A 17,597-nucleotide genomic window follows, 5' to 3' on the forward strand; every position below is an offset into this window, starting at 1 on the left:
GAGAGGCGTGTCGGAGGACGCGTCTTGCGTGATACCAGTGCATTCATGAGGGGAGAGAGTCGTGCAGTTTTACCCGGGAATTAAGCTCAATGTTGGGTGTGGGGTACAAGCACGCCTGGCGTTCTTTGCGGCACTTTAAACGACTGGTGTAGCCGTTTTTGGAAGATCTTTTTCTAGCCCAAAAGTTCGCCAGAAATCCACAATTGAAGCTATATTCAGCATATACAGCCATAATGTCGGCAGCAGACGCCAGAAAGGAAAGGGAGGAGGCGGCAGCTGTGATGTTTAATGACGAAGCAACACCAGATAAGGACTACATGTCCCAGAAGGCAGTAGTACCTAACATTAACCTTGGGATTAAAGAAAAATGTAAACAGCTGGAGAAGTTAATGAGAACAGAACAAAAGAGGAGGTGGGAGGCCAAATCGCTGCAGCGGTATATTGAGGTTGGGCGCATACCGCGGTGTTTGAGAATTCTCATTGCCCCAAGCTACGAAGCGCCTGACCGTGAGATGATGCGCGAATGGGCAGAAACTAATTTAGAGTCCTCCCGTAAACTCCTCTTTATCCTGGTTAAATATGCAGATAAGGATTGTAACAAACAAGCGGAAAATATAGAAATCCTCAGCAAAGAACTTGATGCGATGGAACAACAGGAGGACATTACAAAATTGAGAAATGACATGAAAAAACGCCTCAAGAAGGAGGAGGATGTTATCAGGGAACGCAAAACTTACAAATTCCACCGCGACCGTTGTGATTATGAACAGGGGCGAATTTTTACATTCGCCCGCAAGTTCGATGCACTGAAAGCTGCTAACAAGGCATGTAAGCAGGTGCAGTAAATGAAAACTAACCGGCTGAGCTTACATCGGCATCAGAAGATAGCTCAACAGTGGAAAGCGGCTCTGAAACTGAGGCACGGAGTGGGGCAAAGCCAACAAGGGGACGCAAACTTTCACTTACAGAAGAAGTGGATTTTCTATGTTGGGAACGCCTCCAAACTCTGAGACCAGGAAAGCCACAAACTGGCGAAAACAGAGGAGGAACAAAAGCAGACGGGAAAGAAGAAAGATCTGCAGAAGGAGGTTTGCCCAACAAAAAGCAGCAACAGAAAAAACAACAGAAGACATTTTGGAGAAAATAACACCGTTGAATATCCGGGAAAGCAGTGCCAAAACAATTATTAACCTATCGGACATGGCTCTGAATGCTGCAGAAACCCAAATTCTGGCTTTAGGCTTATCGTTTTGTCCTGAAAGTACATTCAATTACACTAGATCTAGAGTTGATGTATATCAAAAATGTGAGAAAACTTAAGCTCCGCAAGTTTCATGCTCAATCTAACAAAGTACCAAGTGGGTTACTAACAGAAAATACAAACATCCAAACCCCACAAGTAGAGATAATGACTGTTAGCCAAGTCCAAACCCCAAATACACAGGAGATGGTGGAAACTATGATGGAAAGGATACAGGAATCAAGCCAAATCAGAAGATAATCCTGTAGTTGCACAACACCAACCCAGAGCCCCAGTTGTCACATCATTTAAAGCACCCTCTAAGTTCTATCCTCTCATGCTTAAAGATAATATAGATATGTTCCAGGAACAGGTCATCACTGATTTAAAAAAATTGAATAGAGTTACAAGTAAGGCAGTAGCAACTAAGAAAAATTCTAAGGCATTACAGTACCATCAACTCATCAAGAAGATCAAAAATGACAAAGAAACTGTAGTCCGTAATGCCGATAAGGGCGGCAATGTCGTCCTATGGAGAAGAAAGGATTATCTCCAAGAAGGTTCTAACCAACTTAGCGATGAACTTTGTTATGGCAAGGGCAACAAAACTATATGGAACAATGCTCAATCAACATATCGAATCAAACTTATGGCATGGCGGGAAATTGGCTTGATAACCAGTGACTAATTCAAGTTCTTATGGAAACCTCACCCCACAATTCCGATTTTATACTTTATTCCTAAAGTCCACAAGGATAGATTGAATCCACCTGGCAGGCCGATTATATCAGCCAGGAATAGCATTTTTGAGAACACTTCTATTTATGTGGATTATTTTTTGCAGGAATTTGTTCTAAATCTGGCCTCTTACATTAAAGACACTGGGGACTTTATATTCAAGATGAAGGACTTCCAATGGAACAATGATTATTTGTTGATTGCACTAGATGTTACAGCTCTTTATACATCTATCAAGCACAGTGACGGAATAAGGGCTATCAAATACTATCTGGCAAGAAAAGGTTCCATATTTGAGGAGCATAGTAAAATGATCATCAATATGGTGGAGTTATGTCTCACCAATAATGTTTTCATGTTTCAGGAGGGTATGTACCAACAACTAAGAGGTGTTGCCATGGGGGCCAGCTTCTCCCCCAGCTACGCGTGTCTCCACATGGGCTGGTGGGAGGAGCAGGTCCTCATGGTTAAACACTCTGATACAATGGCAAAACATGTGAAAAGTTGGTGGAGATATATTGACGATCTTTTTCTGGTCTGGCATGGAAGTGAATGTGAGGCTATAGAAGTATTAAATCAAAATAATTTAAATCTCAACTTCACTGCCACTATTAGTCCAACATCGGTAACATTTCTAGATGTTGAGATATATGTAGATCATGGTAGACTTGAAACGAAGGTACACCGAAAGCGTACGGCGGGGAATGCTATTCTTCACTCCAGTAGAGCTCACCACACCCATTTGGTGCAAAGCATTCCCTATGGGGAACTATTGCGCATGAAAAGAATTTGCAGCAATGATGAGATGCTGCAAGTAGCGCAAAGTGAATGGTTGTTCAGATTTAGGGAGAGAGGATACAGTAACTCATGCCTCAGCAAAGCCCTTTCCAAATGTAACTTAGTAGATAGAGAAAACCTTGTGGTAACTAAAAATATGCCCAAACCCAAAAATGAGGTTTCCAATACGTTTAGGTTCATTCTGGACTTTAATAAAGAGAACCTAGCCGTCAGGAAGATTATCAAAAAGAGCTGGCACCTCATTAAACAGGACCCCCTGATAGGTATGACTGTCCCGAAAAACCCTTTAATTACTTATAGAAGGGGAGCATCAATGAAGGATGCTCTCATGGACAGTGACCCATGTGGAAAACAAGCCAAGGGATCTTGGCTTTGCGCAACGTAAGGGGTTTTATAAATGTAAGATTTGTAAAGCCTGCCAACATGGTGTCAATATGACTGAGTTTTCCACTCCATTTGGAGGACCCAACAAAGCAATTGCCAAAAGTCTTAACTGTAAGACTGATCATGTGGTCTATGTGTTGGAGTGCCCTTGTGGTCTCAGATATATAGGTAGCACCATCTTACCTGGCCACAGGAGGGTACTCCAACATACGAGCCATTAAGAACCACGATCAGTCTTATCCAGTGGCTAGACACTTTCACGATCATCACGAGGGTGATCCGAGTGGCCTGAAATATTATCTCATTGACTCGGTCCCCAAAAACAAACGTGGAGGTGACAGGGAGAGGAACCTCAGATTGTTGGAGATGAACTATATTCTCAATCTGGACAGTAAGCACCCCAACGGCCTTAATAGTTCGGAGGAACTGCACGCCAGTTTATAATCATAGGAGCTACTGTCACTTTGCCAGTTTTTATTACAGAATTAGATTCCTTGATAGTAAATACTATCATCATTGGATGTGGGTTTTTCTTTAAGGTGGTTTTCTGAAAATGCTAGATCATTTAAACGTTACTTTGCCAGATGGATACATTTAGACATTCATGTTGATATGGGTGGATTTATCCCATCATCAAAAGTCCGGCTGCCCATCCCCCTTCCAGTATTTACATTTCCCTTTTTTACTACCTTATTTTTTATTGCACTTTACACTTTAATGGTTATGTCCAGAAATAGCAATATTTCATTTAAAAAAAAAAAGGTTATAAAATAACTTTGAATAACCTATGGCTTGCACATGCACTTTACACAAGTTGGTCCAACTTTTTTAGGAAAACTCTATTAAAGATCCCACAGTAGGGGTTTCCAGATGTAGTTTACCGGTAGCAGACACATAGGATCTGGATATTTCACTTGATAAATGTTTTTCAATATGAGATATTTTCAGATAAGTGAAAAACCGTGATTTGTTGTGCTTGGGATATATATATATATATATATATATATATATATATATATATATATATATATATATATATATATATATATATATATATATATATATATATATATATATATATATATATATATATATATATATATATATATATATATATATATATATATATATATATATATATATATATATATATATATATATATATATATATATATATATATATATATATATATATATATATATATATATATATATATATATATATATATATATATATATATATATATATATATATATATATATATATATATTTATTTATGGATTTATCTATTTATTCCTGGTGTATTTAATATTTATTACTTATACTGGTATATATCTACATATTCATTTATATACGTTGCAGATATGATATTTTAAAATTAGTATACACATCCTTTTTGTTAAGCATTGACGCATCTATACTGACTTATATTTAATGAGCTACCTGTTTGAACGTTTTTCTTTACAAAGGATAGATATATATATCTATCCTTTGTAAAGAAAAACGTTCAAACAGGTAGCTCATTAAATATAAGTCAGTATAGATGCGTCAATGCTTAACAAAAAGGATGTGTATACTAATTTTAAAATATCATATCTGCAACGTATATAAATGAATATGTAGATATATACCAGTATAAGTAATAAATATTAAATACACCAGGAATAAATAGATAAATCCATAAATAAATATATATATATATATATATATATATATATATATATATATATATATATATATATATCCAAAACAACGATTCCTCTCACTGAGGAAGCTTGGAGTCGCAAAAACAGATCACTGAACACGCCAGAGTATTCTTATTCTTTTATTCTTAAAGCCAGGGGCATTTCATAGCAAAACAAAGAACCAATGCGTTTGGACAGCCTCCGCTGTCTTGGTCACGGTACATCTGATTGTGAACTCCTAGAAGGTGTTTGGCTAGTAGATATATATTTTGTGGAATGGCCCATCTCCAAGTGTTCTGTGCAAGCTGCGATAGTTGCAGAGAATGTGTGCCCCCTTGTTTTTGTATAGTGCTAGGAATATTGCAAGTAGATCTAGGTGATTGATGTGGAGCACTTTTTGTTGAGTGGTCCATCTGCCCTGAGTTGCAACCCGAGGAGATGAGCTCCCCATCCTGTGAGTGATGAGTCTGTTGTAAGTACTATCTGCGGAACAGGTTCGAGGAACGACCGCCCTTTGGACACATTTTGTGTTCCACCACTGGAGAGCGATGTGTGCGGCTGTCCACCAACACCAGATCTGTAAGTTGTCCTTGAGCCCGATTCCACTGATGTGCTGGACATTCCTGTAGTGGACGCATTTGAAGTCTTGCATATGGAACAATAAAAATGCAAGATGACATCATGCCTATGAGCTGCATGAACACTCTGGCTGGGAGAGAGTGTTGGACTTGAAATTTTGTGACGAGGGCTTGTATGCTGGCTATCCTGGCTGGACTGGGATATGCTAGAGCTGTGGAGGTGTTTATTGTGGACCCTAGATATTGGTGTATATGAGAGGGCTGGAGATGCGACTTGGTGTAGTTGATCGTGAACGCCAAGTTGTGTAATGTTTGAATGGTTTGGTGAGTGTGTTGAACACACTGATTGAATGACTTGGCTATTATTAGTCAGTCGTCTAAATATGGGAAGACCTGGATCTGTTGTCTTCGGAGATATGCTGCTACTACTGCTAGGCACTTTGTGAACACTCTTGGTGCAGTTGTGACTCCGAACGGAAGGACTTTGAACTGATAGTGTTGTCTGTCCACTACAAACCTTAGATACTTCCTGTAAGACGGATGTATGGGAATGTGGAAGTAGGCGTCCTTGAGATCTAGTGTGGCAAGGAAGTCGCATTGTGGCAGCAGCAGGAGCACTTGTTGGAGAGTGATCATATGAAAATGATCAGAGTGTATATACAGGTTGAGGGGTCTGAGATAGAGTATTGGTCCCGTCTTTCTAGGAAGTACAGCGAGTAAACCCCTGTTCCTTTATGTTGTAAGGGAACACTCTCTATTGCGTTCTTTTGAAGCAGTGAGAGAACCTCTTGTTTAAGGAGCATACGATGTTCTGTAGACATGCAACGCTGCTTGGGTGGTGTATGTCGGGGGGGGGGGGGCTGTAAGTTCTAGGCAGTAACCATACTGGATAATTTGTCTCACCCACCTGTCTGTCTGTTGTGATGGAATTCCAGACAGGTAGGAACTGTGATAATCTCCCTCCGACTGGAGTTGGATGTGGTGGGGTGAGCGGAGGGAAGTCACTGTTTTGTGGTGGGGCGGTACGAGTGTTATTACCTAGACCTCTTCCTTTATTGTTGTTTACTCTGTATCCGCCTCTAAAGTATGCTCTATTGGGGTATGTTTGTGTAGCTGCTTTAAATGAAGATGAGTTGACTGCTCCCATGTGTTTGGAGGCCCCTCTATAGAAGAAGCGTCAAAAGGAGCCCCGTGTTTGTGGAGACTGTAAAGCTCCCATGGACATAGCAGTCTCAGTGTCTTTCTTCATTTTTTCAAGTGCAGTGTCCACAGCCGTGCCAAAAAGTTGTTGTTGGTTGAACGGCTGGTTGAGGATGGTAGTTTGGACTTCCTGCTTAAAGCCTGAGATACCCAGCCAGGTATGTTGCCTAAGGAGCACACTGGTATTGATGGATCTAGAGGCAGTGTAGTCTGCATCAAGTGCACATTTTATGGAAGCATTTGAAATTAGCTTGATGTCTTGGATAAGATCATTTGCTTGTGTTTTATATTGGTCAGGCAAATATTGTAGTTGGGTTTCTAACTGGTCGTAGTGAGCCCTATCATATCTTGCGAGTAGGGCCTGTGTGTTGGCTATGTGCCAGTGATTGGCTGCTTGCGCAGCTACTCTTTTGCCAGAAGCATCTAGCAATTTGGATTCTTTATCAGGGGTGGCATTTCCCCCGAGGTTTGGGAGTTGGCGCGCTTTCTAGAGTTGGAAACTACTGGAGAATCCAAAGGCAGCTGTCCCTTAATGTAAGCAGGATCTGCAGGGGCAGGTCTATACTTATTCTCTATTCTAGGGTTAAGAATCCTGGCATGTAAGGGATCTTTAACACCTTCAATGCTAAAGCTATTCTCCCCTGGTGCTGAACTCTTCATATTTCCATTTTTCATAACGAGCTCAGCTCGTCATGAGCACACGAGCAGTGTACTGCATGACGAGCTGAGCTCGTCATGAGCATGGAAGGGGTTAAACACTTCAGGGGCATGTTTAATGACTCCCTTAATCATTGGTAATATTTGCACTGTCTTTTGGGACTGTTCAAATGTATCTAACAGAAAGTCGTCTTCTGCTGCATCGGAGTGCATTGGGACACCATGATAGATGGCAGCCCTATTAATCAACTGTCTAAAACCAATATTAACGTCTGGGAGAGATGGTTTTGAGGGGTATGTGGTGGGCTTGGGACATCTGGTATATCCGTTGGGATGAACAATTGTTACTTACCTGTAAACGGTGGTTCCCCAGTATTGGTCTTTCATAGATTCACATGCTTGAATATTCCCCGTCGTCGAAGTGGGAGCCCCACGGTAAATAAAATAGCAATAAAACCAATCATAGATGTATATAAAAACATAATATACATTCTAAAACCATAAATACTTATAAGTACCAAGGTTAGCATTAACACATAGGAATACATTAAAAGAAAAAAGCACTTTCATAGCATATCCATGTCATTATGCTAGTCCGAACTACAGCCAATCAGGCACAAGCACCACTCCAGAACCTTCTCCTCAGAGGCTCAGGCCCGTGACAAAAGAGTCTAGGAGGAGAAGCGAGCCTCTGAGGGGAGGTGGGTGGGTCGCATGTGAATCTATGAAAGACACCAATACTGGAGAACCACCGTTTACAGGTAAGTAACAATTGTTCTTCTCCAGTATTGGGGTGTCTTTCATACATTCACATGCTTGAATAGAATAGTGAGCAGTAATAGCTGGCCGCAAGACAAAATAGCAGTGCATTAGCATAAAAATGCAATGAAAATGACACAATGCAGCCAGACATCTAAAGTAAAAACCATACAGGCGGAGGGAAATAAAGAGGCTCACCTTATTTTAAAAGATTGCGAAGCACCGCTTGGCCCACTGCTGTATCAGCTTCGTTGATCGCCTCTAGGCAGTAATGCTTCGTGAAGGTGGGCCTACTCGACAGATTTGGTGAATCTGCACACCAGCAAACAGGGCCGTAGAGGATGACATCGCCCTGGTGGAATGAGCTCTCACTGTAGATTGAAGAGGCTTGCCGGCCTTCTGATGACAGAATGAGATTGCTGAGGAAATCCAACGTGCAATAGTTGGCTTGGTAACAGAACGCCCCTTGCGCATGCGCCCATAAGCAACGAACAGTTGATCAGACCTACTAAAGGGCGCTGTCCTGTCGATGTAGAATTTAAGGCATCTCTTAACGTCTAATGAATGCAAACGTTGCTCCGCCGGAGATTGAGGATTAGCGAAGAAAGACTTTACGAACACTGGTTCATTGAGATGAAAATCAGTTGGCACCTTCGGCATGAATGTGGGGTTGGTGCGAAGCACAACACAGTCCGATTTGAATTGAAGGAAAGGAGGCTGAATGGTAAAGGCGTGGATATCACTCACGCAACGAGAGGAGGTCAAGGCGAGAAGAAGGGCAACCTTCCAGGTCAAAAATTTCAAATCTGCTCTGTGGATGGGCTCAAAAGGCGCCTTCATCAACTGCGCCAAAACAACATTGAGACGCCAGGTAGGAGGAGGCCGCCGAATGGGCGGAAACATCCTGAACAGCCCCTTGAAAAACTGCCGAATGACTCTGGAAGAGCAGAGAGAGGAAGATCCATCCTGCCGAAAACTAGATATTGCCGCTAGGAAGACCTTCAAAGTGGAGTGGGAAAGTCCTGATTGAGCCAACTGCAGAAAGAACGGCAGAAGCTGAGCAGGATAAGAGTGCACAGGATGGATGTTGGCAGATGCACACCAGTGACAGAACTTTTTCCACTTTAGCTTGTAAGTCTTTACTGTGGACGGAGCTCTCGCATTGGCAAGAACCTCTACATGCTGGCGAAATGTTCAAGTGGGCAAATTCATGGTGCTCAGGTTCCAGACCGATAATTTGAGAGAGAAAGGGTCCGGATGACAGATCTGCCCCATGTCCATTGTGAGGAGATCCGCTCGAGGACGAAGGAGGATGGGTTCGCACTGTGGGAGAAGCAGCAGTTCCGAGAACCACACATGTCAAGGCTATCTGGGAGCGATCAGGAGAATGTGGCACGGCTGTCTCCGCATTTTCCACAGCACTCGAGGAACCAGCGGGATCGGCGGAAAAGCGTAGGCGAATAGATTGCACCAGTCCATCAAAAGAGCATTCCCGCACGACGCTTGAAGGGGAACCCAGCTTGCATAAGACAGGCCTTTCCGGTTCACAGGGCTCGCAAAAAGATCCATGTTCGGGCAACCCCACAGCCGAAAGATGAAGTCCAGAGTCAGCTGATGCAACTCCCACTCGTGGGTCGAGGACGCGAACCTGCTGAGGGAATCCGCTAGGATGTTGGAGATGCCTGGTAGGTGAACCGCTGTCAGGGTAATTTGGTGACGGAGTGCCCAGTCCCAGATGCTCTGTGCCAGCTGAGAGGAGCGGTGACTTGGTGCCGCCCTGTTTGTTTGCATAGTGCATACTGGTGGTATTGTCGGTTTGAATGAGCACTGATTCTCCCTGAAGCAGAAGACGGAAGGACTTGAGCGCAAGGAAAATGGCCACTAGTTCGTCTGTTGATGTGCCAGGAACCTTGAGACAGGGTCCACTTGCCCTTTATGGATAGCCCCTGAAGATGTGCGCTCCAACCTTCCAGGGAGGCATCCGTGGTAAGGACGAGCTCTGGTCAGGAACGATGTACCGGTAGCGATGTGGGACGGTTGAGCCCACCAGTGGAGAGCGGACCTCATCCGAGCGGTCACCAGGACCAAATGGTTGAAAGAGCCGGTGACCTGACGCCACTGTTTCTCCAGTTCCTCCTGTATTGGGCGACTCGAGTCTGCAATTTGGGATCAGGGAGATGCAGGAGGACGCCATCCCGAGACAAGATTTCAATACACAAACTGAAACTGACCCTTTTGAACGGAGGAGAGCCACTAGGCGTAGAATCCGCAGCGGACGTTCGTGAGACACGAATGCCTTCGCCAGCGAAGTATTCAGAGTGGCGCCTAGAAAGGTCCTGCAGGGAGCTGGATCGAACTGAGACTTCTCTGTGTTGGACAGACCGAGGGAGTGGAATAGATTCTGACAGAATCGAGTGTCCAGAGACTCCTGATGACGAGATTGCGACTTGATGAGACAGTCGTCCAGGTAGGGAAAGATTTGAACGCCCTTCAAACGTAGATGTGCCACTATCGGGGCCAGGACTTTCATGAAGACACGAGGGGCGGAGCGAAGGCCGAAAGGCAGAACCTTAAATTGAAAATCTCTGCGCCCTACACGGAAGGGCAAGTACTTCCGGTGTCTTGGAAGTATCGGCACGTGGAAATAGGGGTCCTGGAGATCGATGGTGGTCAGGAAGTCGCCCTTCGAGAGAAGGCGGAGAATTTCCGCGAGCGTGAGCACGTGGAAGGATTGGCACTTCAGGTACTTGTTTAGGGCCCTTAAGTCGAGGATCGGACGGCATTTGCCGGACTTCTTGAGGATTAGGAAAAAAACGGGAATAGAATACCATCCCCTTCTCAGACTTGGGAACCACTTCGATGGCATCTTTCTTAATCATGAGTCGAATTTGTTGAAAAAGCTCCTTGATGTGTGCCGGAGGTGGACCAGTTGGAGGAGTGTTTGGAGGGAACTTGACAAACTCCAAAGCATGGCTTTTGACACAATGTCCAACACCCAACGGTCCGAAGTGATTGAAGACCAATTGGAAAAGAAAAGGGAGATTCGACCTCCAACTTTGATCGGCTCCGCTTCTTCTTAGAAGCGGAGCCTCTGTAGGAAGACTTTCCTCTGTACGACTTGGCAGACTGCTGCCGATAGGACTGCTGTGACAGGGAGGAATATCTCCGATATACTTGACCGTAGGACCGGTAATGGTTGGATCCGCCGCGAAAAGAAGAGGAGGTGCAGCGTCCGCGTGCACCACGAAAAGGCTGCTTGTGAAACTGCAAAGTGCCTAGGGCACGAGCCGTCTCGGTGTCCTTTTTGATGGTTTGAAGCTAGTCGTCCATCTGCTGGCCAAAGAGCGATTCCTCATCATAGGGCATGTCGAGGATTTTCGCCTGAACCTCCTGGCGAAAAGAGGTGGAACGAATCCAGCCCTGACGATGTAAAACAGCTGCCCTCCGCAAGCTGACTAAAACCGGTGCACGCAATGTCCACAGAGCAGTCGACAATCTCTGATGACGCTCTCTCTCCCTCCTGAAGAATCTTGAGAGCGTCTGCTCTGGAGGGTTCAGGAAATGAGGTCAATAAAAGAAGACCTATCCGACCACATCTGGCGATCGTAGCGACCCAGAATGGCCAGAGAATTCGCAGCCCTCACGGTGGTAGAAGCCATAGTAGAAAACTTTCGCCCAATGTCATCAAGAAGTCCTTCACGGGCAGGAGAAGACTGATTCCTGGAACGGAGCTGTGCTGCCCGGGTGATCACGGAATCAGGTTTAGGCTGCGCTACCAGGCAAGCTGGATGAACCCTGGGGCGCCCTATATTTCTTCTCCAAATGAGGAAGAAGCGCCGGAATAGAATTTGACGTCTGCATCAGTTTGACACCCTCATTCCAGATAAAGTCAATTATGGGCACTGCACGGACCTGTTTAAGAGGTTGACTCTTCAAATCATAAAGAAAACAGTCCTCATCCTTCAGAACCATAGGGAGTTTAAAGCGCAGCACCGCTCGTTCCATAAGTTGGTGAAAACTAGCTATATCAACAGGGGGTGGAATCCCCTAGATCCTTCAACCTCTGCAACCACAGGAGGAAACGCCCTTCCCAGTCATTAAGGGTCTTGGTTGAGAAAATCCTGCAAATTTTACATTTGCCTACCTCATGCTCTGAATAGAGGCAGTAAATACACTTTGTGTGAGGGTCTTCTGAGAAGAGCCGCAATTTCCCACAAGAAGCACATGGCCGAAACAGAGACTTCTTACTTGAAGACATCCCAAAAACTGTAGAAATCCACAGAGAAATGGAAAAACTGAGCAGACCTCAGGGAGACTCTTCACACGACGTGCAGCAGAAAATCTTAGGGCCTGAGCCTCTGAGGAGAAGGTTCTAGAGGGGTGCTTGCGCCCGATTGGCTGTAGTTTGGACTAGCATAATGACATGGATATGCTATTAACCTCATCAATGCTACAGTAATTCCCCTTGAGCGCTGTTACTCATGAATTCCCATTGTTCATTACGAGCTCAGCTCGTCGTGAGCACACAAGCAGTGTACTGCATGACGAGCTGAGCTCGTCATGAGCATGGAAGGGGTTAAAGTGTTTTTTTCTTTTAATGTATTCCTATGTGTTAATGCTAACCTTGGTACTTATAAGTATTTATGGTTTTAGAATGAATGCAATTATGTTTTTATTAAATATGCTACTTACCAGTATGCATCTGTTCTTGGCATGTAGGGCTGCTAACATTCATATCTATAGCATAGATCGCCGCCTAGTGTTGGGTCCGGATGATTGCACGTTGTTGTCCTGGAAGAGTCTTCGAAGTATCACGAGATAGGTGGCTCCTCCCCTGGACTACAGTGCGCATGGGCATCGACTCCATCCCCAGATTGTTTTTAGCCATTGTGGCAGAGATGGAGTGAAATAGTGTAAGTGATGTCCATGCTAATGATTGAATGCAAGAAAAGTCTGCAGCCGCTTCGGGCGCCGGGGAGGAGGGCGGGCGATATGAATGTTAGCAGCCCTATATGCCAAGAACAGATGCATACTGGTAAGTAGCATATTCAGTTCGAGGCATGTGGGCTGCTAAATTCATATCTATAGCATAGAATACATAGCAGTCCCTCCATTAACGGCGGCTGCCCGTGCCAGCTGCAGAAGTCTGAAAAAGTGTCTTAAGAACAGCCTGTCCTTCAGCTGCCTTCTGCTTGGAATGCACATCTACACAGTAATGTTTGGTAAACGTATGTGGTGTAGACCATGTGGCTGCTCTACAAATGTCTTCCAAAGGAATGTTACCGAGGAATGCCATGGAGGCTCCCAACTTGCGTGTGGAGTGTGGAGTGTGCCCTGGGGGGGACCGTTAAAGTGCGCTTAGCTTTTAGATAGCAAATCTGAATGCACTTAACGATCCACCTGGCTATTGCTGCTTTGGAAATGGGGTTGCCTTTGTGCTGGGCTGAGAAGGCAACAAAAAGTTGCTGTGTCTTTCTAAATGGTTGTGTTCTGTCAATATAGTACATTAACGCCCTTTTGACGTCCAGCGTATGGAGCATTCTTTCTGCTACTGTTTCAGGGTTTGGAAAGAATGCGGGCAGTTCAATTGTTTGATTGACATGAAACTGCGACACCACCTTTGGAAGGAACTTGGGGTTAGTGCGGAGCACCACCCTGTTTGAGTGAATTTGCATAAATGGCCCTTGTATCGTGAGCGCCTGTAGCTCACTAACACGTCTTAGAGACGTGATGGCAATGAGAAAAGCCACTTTCCACGTTAAGAACTGAATCTCACAGGAATGTAGAGGCTCAAAAGGTGGGCCCATCAACCTGGTGAGGATCACATTGAGATTCCATACCGGAGCTGGTGGGGTCCTGGGAGGAATGACTCGTTTCAGTCCTTCCAGGAAGGCTTTAATGGCAGGCACCCTGAAAACAGAGATGCTGCCTGTTCTGAAGATAAGCCGCTATGGCGGATAAGTGTATCCGAATGGAAGCGTATGCTAGATTGCATTTGTAGAGATGTAACAAATAGCAGATGATGTTAGGGATGGATGCATCTAGCGGGTTGATATTGTGTCCTGTACAGTAAATGACAAACCGCTTCCATTTTGCTGCATAGCAAGCTCTGGTAGTGGGCTTTCTGGCCTCCCGGATGATGTCCATGCATTCAGGAGGCAAGTCAAGGTAGCCAAACTCTAAGACCTCAGGAGCCAGATCGCCAGATTGAGCTGTTGCGGATCTGGATGCTGAATGTCGCCATGGTTCTGCGTCAAGAGCCTGGGAGTGAGGCGCAGCCTTTGATGCGGCACCACGGAGAGTTCTAGAAACGTGGTGTACCATGGTTGGCGTGCCCACGTTGGAGCAACCAGGATGAGCGTCATCGAGTGTTGCTTTAGCTTTCTTGCCACCAGCGGAATGAGAGGTGCTGGGGGAAAAGCGTACGCAATTCTGCCTGACCAGTTCATCCATATCGCATTGCCCTGCGACTGTGGGTGAGGGAACCTGGCGGCAAAGCGTTGGCATTTTGCGTTTTCCTTTGTGGCAAACAGGTCTATCTCTGGATGACCCCATTGCTGGAAGTACGGGTGGAGTACTGATGGATGAATCTCCCACTCGTGCATTTGGTGGCTGTACCTGCTAAGCAGGTCCGCCATCTGATTGTCCTTGCCCGGGAGGTGTCCCGCCATGAGGAAGACGTTCCTCTGAATGGCCCACTTCCACATGCTCTGAGCCAGATGAGACAACTGTGGAGAGTGTGTACCTCCCTGCTTTTGGATGTAGTACATGGCTGTCATGTTGTCCGTCCAGATCAACACGACTTTGTTGCACAGATGTACTTTGAAGGACTTGAGTGCCATGAAGATTGCCATCAGTTCCAGATAGTTGATGTGCATCCTCTTTTGCTGCGTCGTCCATAGACCCTGCACTGTGTAGTGGAGCACATGAGCTCCCCATCCTTGGAGAGATGCGTCCGTCGTCAGGATAATCTGTGGCACAGGCTCTTGGAACGGTCGGCCCTTGCAAAGGTTGTGTGGATTCCACCAATGCAGAGAGTTGTATGCCCGACCGGTCACCAACACTAGGTCTTACAACTGTCCTTGAGCCTGAGTCCACTGATGCGCCAAGCATTCTTGGAGCGGACGCATATGCAACCGTGCGTGCGGGACTATGAAGATGCAGGAGGCCATCATGCCTATCAACTGCATGAACACTCTCGCTGGGAGTGAGTGTTGCGGTCTGAACCTCTGGATGAGCGACTGGATGTTGTCGACTCTCGCAGGGTTCGGCTGAGCTGTAGCAGTCAGAGTATTTCTTGTCGCGCCCAGATACTGCCGCACATGGGCTGGCTGAAGGTGCGACTTTGGATAGTTTAACGAAAACCCCAGACTGTGAAGGAGGTGAATGGTGTGGGACATGTGTGCGGCGCAATGCTGTGCCGACTTGGCTTGAACGAGCCAGTCGTCTAGGTAAGGGTAGACATGTATGTTTTGTCTCCTGAGGTGCGCTGCCACGGTCGCCAGACACTTCGTGAACACTCTGGGGGCAGTGGTCACTCCGAAGGGTGGGACCTTGAACTGGTAATGCCTGTTTTGTATGGTGAACCTGAGGTACTTTCTGTGGGATGGGTGGAGTGGTATGTGAAAATAAGCATCCTTGCGGTCCAAGGTTGCGAGGAAGTCTCCCTGGTTTAACAATGGAAGAACCTGCTGTAGTGTTAACATGTGAAAGTGTTCTGAGAGTATGTACAGGTTGAGGGGGCGTAGGTCCAGAATGGGTCTGAGCGAGCCGTCCTTCTTTGGGATTAAGAAGTACAGGGAATAAACCCCTGTGCCTTCTTCCTCCACCGGCACGAGCTCTATTGCGCCTTTTTGCAGCATCACAAGGACTTCTTGCTGCAATAAGTACAAGTGCTCTGCTGACATAGGACGTTGTCTTGGGGGTATGTTGGGTGGAGTGGACGTTAACTCCAAACAATAGCCGAACTGGATAAGTTTCCTTACCCACCTGTCTGTGGTGATGGACTTCCAGACTGGCAGGAACTGTTGGAGTCTCCCGCCGACGGGTGTTAGATGGTCGGGGCAGTGACAGAGAGTCACTGTTTGTTGGCAGCAGAGGAACGGGAACTGTTGTTGCCTCTGTTAGGGGTATGAGGACTGTGCGCCTCCTCTATTGAATTGCATCTGCTGTGCCAAGTGTCCTCTGGCAACACCTCTTGAACTTGAGCGACGAAAAGTGTTCCCTCTGAATTGCTGAGACTGAAGCGCACCCATGGATTTAGCTGTCTCAGTATCTTTTTTGATCTTCGAGGGTGGTGTCAACCTCTGGGCCAAACAGTCTGTCTGGATTAACGGGCTGGTTGAGGATGGTTGTCTGGATCTCTGGCTTGAACCCTGAGATGCGGAGCCATGCTTGACGCCTCAACATCACACTAGTGTTTATCGCTCTAGCTGCAGTATCTGCAACATCGAGCGCGCATTTGATTGCAGCGTTGGAAATGAGCTTGCCCTCCTGTATCAGCATTTCAGCTCCTTCTTTAAACTTGTCTGGAAGGTGTTGTAATAGCTGCTCTAAGGTGTCATAGTGTGCCCTATCATATCTGGCCAATAGTGATTGTGTGTTAGCTATGCGCCAGATGTTGGCTGCTTGCGCTGCCACCCGTTTCCCCGATGCCTCCAGCACTTTTGACTCCTTGTCTGGGGGAGGAGCTTCACCCGTGGTCTGAGAATTCGCCCTCTTGCGGGCATTGGAGACCACCAAAGAGTCCAGAGGCAACTGGCCCCGTATATAAGTTGGATCTCCAGGTGCCGGTCTGTATTTTTTCTCTATCCGGGGGTTTACCACCCTTGCCCTCGTGGGTTCCTTGAAAATGTCCGTGGCATGCTTGAGAACCCCTTTGAGCATAGGAAGTGTCTTCACAGTTTTTTTCTGATGCAGAGAAAGTGTCAAACAAAAAGTCAACTTCCACCGGGTCGGCATGCAGTTCCACCTTATGGTTTGTAGCCGCCCTTTCAATCAAGGCATTAAATGCCGCAGAGTTTTCTGTTGGAGAAGTTTTCACACCATAAACCTGTGGGTCATGTACCACTTGTTGGTCCCCCTGATCACCAGAGTCTACCCATGAGTCCTGCTGCTCATCAGGGTCAGTATTGTCAGGAAAGTTATACTCTTCATCCTGTTCACCCTCATCTCCATCTGAGCAAGTGTTGGACTCCTCCTAGGTCTTGGAGGAATGGGTTCAACGAGTTCTGGTGAGTCTGGCGTTGGCCTCTTTTTCTTTAGAGGTATTACAAACGACTCCACAGGCTTGGAAGTAATTTTTCTCTTGTGGAGCGTTAATCTTCCCGTGTCGGCGTCGATAAAATGTTCCGACTGCTCTTCTATTGAAGGGTGTCGATCGAAACGTCCACTTTGTTGCGTTTTCCCCGACCCTTCTGGGTCCTTTGGCACCGATCGAGGTGTAAAGGCCTTCGGCGCCACCTTCGGCGGTAGAGTATAAAGTATCGGCGTCGAAGTCTTCTTCGGCGGGGCTATTGACTGCGGCACAGAGGGCGTTTTCGGCTCCGACGTCAACC

General features: G+C 45.8%; 1 protein-coding gene across 3 annotated transcripts in view; it reads right to left on the bottom strand.

Annotated features, from left to right (window-relative positions):
• Nucleotides 1-17,597, bottom strand: part of PTEN (phosphatase and tensin homolog) — a 265,772-nt gene that overhangs the window by 129,711 nt on the left and 118,464 nt on the right. The gene's annotated exons all lie outside the window — the stretch shown is intronic.

Source organism: Lissotriton helveticus, chromosome 5_1, assembly GCF_964261635.1.
Source record: "Lissotriton helveticus chromosome 5_1, aLisHel1.1, whole genome shotgun sequence".
Taxonomy (NCBI): Eukaryota; Metazoa; Chordata; class Amphibia; order Caudata; family Salamandridae; genus Lissotriton; species Lissotriton helveticus.